Below are 8,457 nucleotides of genomic sequence, written 5' to 3'. Positions count from 1 at the left end.
AGTAGTAAAGAAAAAAGTTAAAAAAATTTTTTTAAAAAAAGCTAAATTTTTCTGTATTTGATTTCAACGTTGGATTGTTTGTAACACTTTACTTGAAGTTTTCTTCAAGTGGGCTGTTAATATCTGTCATTAGCATGAATAAGGTGTCATGAAGGATGTCGTTAAGTGTCAGTCGCAAGTTGAAAAATGTGACCTGAGCAGCACAAAGAGCTGTGTTTAACAATGACATGTGCCCTACTATTATGATTATTATTATTATTATTGTTCAAATCTTTGATTCAAGCCCTCTGAAAAGGCTTTCCAGGCAGTACACAATGTTACGAGTCGTGTTTGTTTTTGTTAGTTTTTATTCAAAGTTCACTGACCACAGACCACAGTTCAATTAGTTTTCAACCAATATTTGAATCTTTAGGTTGATTTGAGTTCAGCGTGAGGCAAACGTCCAGATACACAGTGGGTGGGGCTTTGGGAGAGGGCGTGGTTTCACTGCTTGGGGGCAGAGAAACGCTCACTAGGCCACCACCGCATGCCCAGAGCCAAAGCTGGGTTTGTTGGTTCTCCCCCTAGGGTCAGGGGGCCTCTGACTCCGCCCCCTCAGGGTGCTCTAGGGCGAGGACGAGCATCGCTGCGCTTGACTTCACGCGTTTTTTTCTTCTCGACATTCAGACGCACGTCGTCAAACAGCCAAATTGGTCTGCTGCTGAGGATCTTCTGGACCGGTTCAGAATTGTCAAACACCACAAAACCAAAGTTTGGATGTTTTCCTCCACTGATGATCATCAACTCAAGGACTGTGCCGAACCATTCAAAGAACTCCATCAGTTCTGTCTTTTTCACTTCGTGAGGAATATTTCCTACGAAGTAAGTAAGTAAGTAAGTAAGTATTTATTTATAAAGCGCTTTTCGCAGATAAAATCACAAAGTGCTGTACACAGAAACAATAAACATACATTTACATCACATGTGTAGCATCATAAAAGGGCAGTAAAAATTTAAAATAAAATCTTGTTAACTAAAAGCTTTTTTGAAAAGCGAAGTCTTCAAATGTTTTTTAAAAGTGTCCACGCAGTTCATCTCCCGGAGAGACTGGGGCAGACCATTCCAGAGTCTGGGGGCTGCAGCCTGGAACGCCAGGTCTCCTCTGAACACCTGATGAGCGTCAGGATAACGAACCATCCTTGGACCCTCAGACTTACCGCTCTGCCCCTCACGTACTGGTCGGGGGCCGCGGTGCACCACCGTTGGATTGTTGGGCCTTGGTTCTCCATCTTTCTGCTGTCTCTGAGGTCTCTCTGTGGAGTTCTGAGACTCACACTTTACCTCCACTCTGGGTTGTGTTGTGGGCGGGGCTTTAACCACGTGAGGGGGGATTCTTGACGCTGGGAGCGAGTCCCCGTACACCTCGTCCTGGTACTTGAACACATTGTTGTGAATATAGAATTTGTTTGCGACTGTTCCCTCAGGAGCCAGAAAGAAGGTCTGCATGAACCTCCTCATGGGCTGCATGTTATTGGACTGCTCCCCCATCACCTGCACCACTATGCCCTCGCTCAACGTGAAGCGGGCGTCCATGTGACGAATCCTGTTGTTACAGTCCCTGAGGCTGAGCTCCGTCACCCGCTTCTGGATCTCTGACCGTCCGTTGGAGACCAAACCTCCGTGAACGTGACAGATTTTAACAGCTTATCAGTCAGTTTTTTTTTTCTTTTGTGTTTTTGTTCTTTTACAGTAAATTGAAATATCAGGATGCACTTGAAGCTCACATGAGAAGCATCAAATAGAGCAGGTCATCTGGAGTGGGAGGTTTTGGACATCAACTGCTATGTAGCAAATTTTGTAGTACAAAACTGTCCTTTTAGTGTTAATCTTACTGTCTGGATTATATCAGTTTTGTCTCTGTTTACGTACATTGTTTGTTGTTAGATTTAGATTAAGTTGAAATTAGTTAAAAAAGGAACCATGTATATTAATCCATCTTTAACAATCGAGGCATGATCGTAACAATCCACATTTAGTTTTAATAATAAGGCTGCTGCTTTGTGGCGTGAACGTTGGGCGTGGCCTGCCTGTGAATACACTGTTTAAGGCCTGCTGGCCATTACAGTGCATCAGAGACCTGCTGCCTGCACGTCTTTAAGTTTGTGTTTCCTAGTGTGCTCTGCTCACACTCGTCTTTTCTTTATATGATTGGTGCTAAGCCGCTATACGGCAGACTGTGTATATTGTTGTGTATTCCTGCTCCATTTTAATCCTAGGTTTTAATGCTGATTCAGGAGCTGACAGTCCCATCTGGTGGTGGTAACATTATGTTTGTTAGCAGTGCACCCCAATTATTTTGTATGTTTTTTAAGTTAAAGACCATGAAAAAGGGGGAACACCTTCTGAGAGTGCATCGTTATAGACCTTATGCAGAAGTGGAGTCAGCTCTTTTTTAAATGCTTTGTAATATTCTCCAGAAAGGCCATCCACTCACTGACATTTGTGTATGTGCCACAGACGACACTGCAGTAGTTCACACTGATCAACTGGAAAAATGTTGTCGGAGTCGGAGAAGCACACTGTCACATTAAATTAAGCATCACTATAAAATCAACCAAATTTTATATTTAATAATTTAATAATAATTTACTCACACTGCAAGTTTTAGATATTGATACATTTTACAAAACAACTCTTTAATGTGATGTATTTGATCGTTCTGATTTTTTAAATGGACACAAGTCCTGAGAAAAATGGCGTCCATTTTTGGACAATTCAGGTTTTTGTTTGTTTTTTCTCCTTTTCATATTGAAGCAAAGATACAGTAATGTCATACAAGAGAAAATTATACCACTTTGTTTCACATATTGTTTTTTTTTAAAAAAGACCAGTAATGATAGTATATGTTCACTTCATTTAATGACTTCCTCTCATAATAAAAATATAGAACAACAAAAAAAAACATGTTAAATGTTGACCACAAAAACCTATGGGCTCAGTCATGTGCTGGGCACGATGACCTCACCTCCCATGGTGAAACATGGTCCTCTGACAGTTCATGTTTTTTTAACCTCATCAGTGACCTGGACTGGGCAGTTGATGGGAGAATAACATTGCATCATCTCATTTGCAATTTTTAACAATAATTCCATGTCTGAATCGTCAAGCGTCAGCTCCGAGGTTTCTCCTGGGGTCAGAACCTGGGTGGATTCCTCCAATCCAGATGGGATCAAATACTGTGTTGACTGATAAAAACCAGTGTGAGAAAACGACTGAGTGGAACACTCAAGGTGCTGTTGGTGAAAATCAGGTAAATACTGCCCAAGCTGATAGTGAACAGCAGGTTGATCTGATGAGCAGGTAGGATTACTGCCTTCACCACCCTGCTGATTTTGGTCTGGAAGCTGTTGAGTCCTCTTCTGGTTGTCCACAGCATTGACCCTGTTTTTGACTGGTTTTCTTGTCATCTTGTGAAGAAGTTCAGGGTGTTCCCTTTTGAATTTGGGGTTCTGAAAGTATTTACATCCCCCCTTAATGACCTTGGACCGAAGCTTCTTGAAGCCATAGAGGTTGAGCTGGCGGTGGAAGGATTTGAAGTGTCTGTGTGAGATCTCACACCCTTGGGACAGGACCTCCTTCTCTAAGAGGAACTGGTTAATGATGACTATCTCACCCCTGCTGTCCCAGAAAATAGCATTGTTGGCCGGGTCATTCACCAGATTCCACAATTTGGCTGGGAATGTTTTTGTCTCAATGATGTCTTGAAAAGACTGTTGAGGAGCAGATGAGTCCATATTCCTGAAACTATTTCTGTAGAAAATTCTGTAGAAATGTTGGCTTCAAAAAGTTGTGTTGTTTTGAGAGTTTATCTGTGCTGTAGAATGACTAAAGATGAAAGCAGAAGCAGCTCAATGAAAAACTTCAAAGCAGCCTTTGTGAAACTGTCAACAAATGGTTTCCAAGGCAACCAATTCATTCTATGCAGTTTTAAATGTACACAAAGCTGCTATGTCCAAATCTGGCTGTCATCAGTGTATCTACGAAATCACCAGCCGCAGAGGGAAATGGGGGTCATAGGGGGGGTTGCCATTTTGCAACTTTCTTTGTCGCATTTTAGACCCTTTTTAAAAAAAAACATGACACTCTGGTGGGTTTTTATTTTTTACTTTTTATTGACAACAATCAATGCACATACAAACAGCAACAACAGTCCTGAGATTGGGCCCTATAGCTCTCAATAAAATATATATATATATATATATATGGTTGCAATAAAGGACAGGGGAAAAAGAATAGACATAGTTAAAAAAAGTAGCCTATTCAAAAAGGTTGGATGTACAAAGAGTACATCCAACCTCTTTGTACAGGTTAATAGAGTACATTAACCTGTACTCTGTAGTGTTATTAAGGAGGATATTTGCAGGTGCAAGCTGTGTACGAAATTTCAGGTGTCTGTAACTACACATGGATTAAACTGTGTTTTCTTTTAGAATGCTCCGCGTGCTTAATGATAGGGTGCAACACAACTCAATGTGTGTCAGGGAGATATGTGCCATTAAGGTGTTTTTTTACCATTCACGAAATTTCAGCTCGATTAATCACGGCGTCACACGTATTATTATTTATTAAAGATGACGAGAGTGTGTGTGTGTGTGTGTGTGTGTGTGTGTGTGTGTGTGTGGCTCAAAAAAACATTTTTCACTGGGTCCGAATACCATGATGTTATGCCACTGCTTCTGGATGCTCTATTTTAGGGTAAACACTGAACAGACGTCCTCATTCAGAGGCATAAAAATTGTCTTGGAGGAATTTTGATAACCCTTCAAATGTCCGGGATTTTCATGCTACATTTACTCCGTCCTACTCAATAGAGTAAAATGGTATGTAATATCCCACCCCAGCACGTTGCAAAGGACAGCCATGTTTGTAGTTTTCTCTGTTGCTATTCGCTGGGCCGGCCTGAGAAGCAAACTACATCTCCCATAATCCTCGAGTAGGGTAGAGTAGAGGCTCGCGGGAGATGTTCCCGCACAATTGAGTGAGCGAAGGTGAGTAGAGTGTATTTTTTTTCCATCCACAGTGAAAATAGTAATGCAATAATGACTGCTGTCCGTGTTAATACATGTTAGATGATGGAATAGCTAGATAACCGAACTCGAAGTGAGAAGGTTTAACTACCCCGCACGTTCACACAGTGACGGCAACATGCTGCTGACATGCTAAAACAGGTTGGAAACACATGTTTTTCCCCTAAATATAAAAGCCCGTTTAAGATGTGTTTTAGCCGGGTTTTCGCCTGGAATCTGGCACTCTCTTAAATTTGAGCTCTGGTCACTAACGCCAGAATGAGCGCGCTCACAGTATCGTTCATGAGGCAGAAATACAGTACGTTAAGTTCACATTCACTCAAAATATGAACGAGCATTCATTGAACTAGTTCAGGATCAACACTGCAGCTCAGGGCGGGCACGGCTGACTCTGTGGGGGGGGCACGGCCCGCCAATGTCCGCCCGTGCGCCGTGTCTGGGTGCATGTCATTGACCATAATCAATTATCTAAGCCGTGTGCGTGTCTGCATTCCTCCCAACGCTGCACGTTCTGTTTTAACAAGTGAAACGATTTGAAGACAGAAAGATACATACGTCACATCTCTGACAACACTCATGCTTCAAATTAAAAATCTCTCATCATTTTTTCACAAATTCCAGTGTCATATACAAGCATTGGGAAAACTCCACGATCCTTCTTTCCTTCTCTTCTCATTCACACACATCTTGCGCAGGTTTGCCTTTGCTGCGTGCAGTGGGTGACCACCTGAGACGGGAGAATACCGAGTGACAAGAAGCGCGCAGCCAAATGCGCGTAAAAAGGCGCCTAAGTCCAGACGGGAGAATACACTCCTTAATGTGGAAAACGTGAACGTTTCTCTGAGTTCCATCTGTTCCGTGGAGAAACCTTGACCCCCTCCCCCCGTCTCTGAGGTAGAGTGCTGCTGACAGATGTGGTTATTTTTAGAATAACAAAAATTAAGATTGATCAACAGTCTGCAGTGTTAAAATAGCATTGTGATAATCTCTTTGGAAAACAGGGGGGAAAAAGCCATCGCACAGACAAACTTGACTTGCTTTTCTTTTGGAGAGCAAGCCATTAACTTGCTTACCAGTTTTACCCACTTTATGTTTTGTTTACACAGAACTCTGAGAAAGATAATGAGGATGTTTGGAGATGTCAGCGTTGGCATCCTACTCGTAACCGATGACGGCCCTACCATCGATGAAGACCTTCACCTCTCCCCACTGTCATCATCCCTCATTGTAGAAGGAGGTATCGTTTTGGATGACATGAAAAGCCTGCCTCAAGCACTTCTTTTGGTCTTTGGACTGATTTACTCTTTAAACCTGGAATACCCCAAACCAATGAAAAATACCCTCAATTTCATTCAAATGGTCATTTTGGGACTGGGGGGCAACAAACTACCCCCAAAGTTGCAGGCCCTGAAAAATCGGCTTTCATATTTGGGGATAAGGAGTCAGTAGCTCTATGTTACCTTTTATTTCCCCCTTATTTATTTATTTTTTTGTCATGATTTGGTGGCTCCTCCCTCCTGTGTCCTCTGTTTTTCCCTCCCTCTTGTTCCTGTCTGTCCTTGTTGGTGTGGAGTGGGGAAGAGTCGGCACTGCAGCTGGAGCTCGTTACTCACCTGCAGCTCATCACCACCAACAGGCTCCAGTATATAACCTGGTCTTCTCCTCCACTCGACGCCAGATCGTTAGTTATCCTACGTGGTACCTTTGTTTTTTGGCTCACTTCCTAGGGTTTGTACTTTCTGGCTCCTGAAGTTTTAGCCTTGGGTTTCACCTGCTAATACTTACCTCTCATCTGCACAGATATTGATTCACCTCCATACTCTGCCCTGCTGCCTCCACGGTTGGCTCCTGGACTGCGACTACCTTCATTTTTGGTCTCAATAAATTCTGTTACATTTTTGACTTGACTGGTCTGATTGGGTGTTTGCTCGGCCTCGTAACATTTTTCTCCATGGAGATTATTAGGTCAGCCAAACGTTTTTTAGTGTTAATACAATGGAGGTTTGATTTTGCACTATGTATCCCACTGTGATACAGATTTGTTGTTGTGTTTATGTTGACTTGTTTTGGCGTTTGCTCTCAACTACAAATTTAAAAATTGATTCAAGTCTAAAATGAGTGTCCCATAATGGAAATGTTTAGGGCAACGTTGTTATCAGATTACAATTATAGCTGAAGATAGGGTTTATATACAGGTTTTTATGTGTTTCATAAGCTTGAAAGTGTTGGAAATGTTATATAAGCATATATATAAAAAATTTTTTAGTGATTTTGAGAGCCATAATAGTTTATGGTAAAGTGAAAATGTCTAATAAAAAAGAGTTCTATTTTTGAAAACTCTTGTTTCTTTTCATTTTGAAATGTAAAGCAAAGCGGTTTTAAAATATGTAACGTTCCTTCTTAAAATTTGATTTAAAAAATTGCAGGTACTGTACATTAAATTCAAAGTCAGTGTTACTTGAATAGTAAGTGCAATGGGGTTACAAATCTTTAATGTTTGCATTACATACATTGCATGTACTGTAGTTTAACTGAGGGAGCAATATTAGTATGACAAGAACTGCAGATGGGTAGTAAAAAAGCCTAGTAAGTACTAAAATAAATTTAAGTGCTGACTATTAATTACATTTTGTAAATATTACCTCAGTGTAAAGCTTACTTAAAAAGCCATAGTAAGTGCAACTATGACTTCAAGTACTGAATACTAAGTAAACAATGTTCAAATTACTTGAGCTTCAAGCGATGCTTACTAAAAAAGCCTAGTAAGTGCAACTAAAACTTTAAGTACTAAATACTTGGTAAACCTTGTTATCATCACTTGAAATGCAAGTACTGTTTACTGATTAGTTCTCGTTAAAATTACTCACACAGAAAGCACCGAAAACTAAAGATTCATGTTGGTATTATAAACTAAGCGTGTTATAAGTACTTGAAATATTGAGTGCAATGGGGTTACTAGCTTTTCCAAGTAAGCGGAATGCATTGGATTTTACAGTGTAGAGATAATGAATCCTGAGATGTAGTGTAGGGAGAGCGTCCAGCCCTAGCACACAGTATTGTTTAATCCCATCTACACTGCCAGCCAGATGATAGAGCAGCAGTCTAGGAACTACAAGTCACTGAAATATTAATAAACACAATAAGGCCAAAACAGCAGTAACAAGCAGGAATGTGGCCGTAGTGATGAAATATTACCAGCCTTCATTGACAACGACGTGCCCGGTAGCATACAACGAGACACAACCTGAGGATGAGTAAAAGCAGTCAGTGAGTCGAAACCAGTTTGTGAGTTAGTCTGTACCAGTGACACATTTTATATCAGGATTATTATTGTTTTTACACAGCATAGCTCCACTGTTTTATATCTTTTTAGCCAATGTACATCTTTTCA

At 41.0% G+C, this 8,457-nt stretch overlaps 1 pseudogene; it reads right to left on the bottom strand.

Annotated features, from left to right (window-relative positions):
* Positions 1-511: 511 nt before the first annotated feature.
* LOC114466694 (ras GTPase-activating protein-binding protein 1 pseudogene) lies at positions 512-3,773 on the bottom strand (annotated as a pseudogene).
* Between the last annotated feature and the right edge of the window lie 4,684 nt (positions 3,774-8,457).

Source organism: Gouania willdenowi, chromosome 7 (assembly GCF_900634775.1).
Source record: "Gouania willdenowi chromosome 7, fGouWil2.1, whole genome shotgun sequence".
NCBI classification, from domain to species: Eukaryota; Metazoa; Chordata; class Actinopteri; order Blenniiformes; family Gobiesocidae; genus Gouania; species Gouania willdenowi.
Note: the sequence above shows the minus strand (reverse complement) of the source record. Positions and strands in the feature narration are given on the sequence as shown.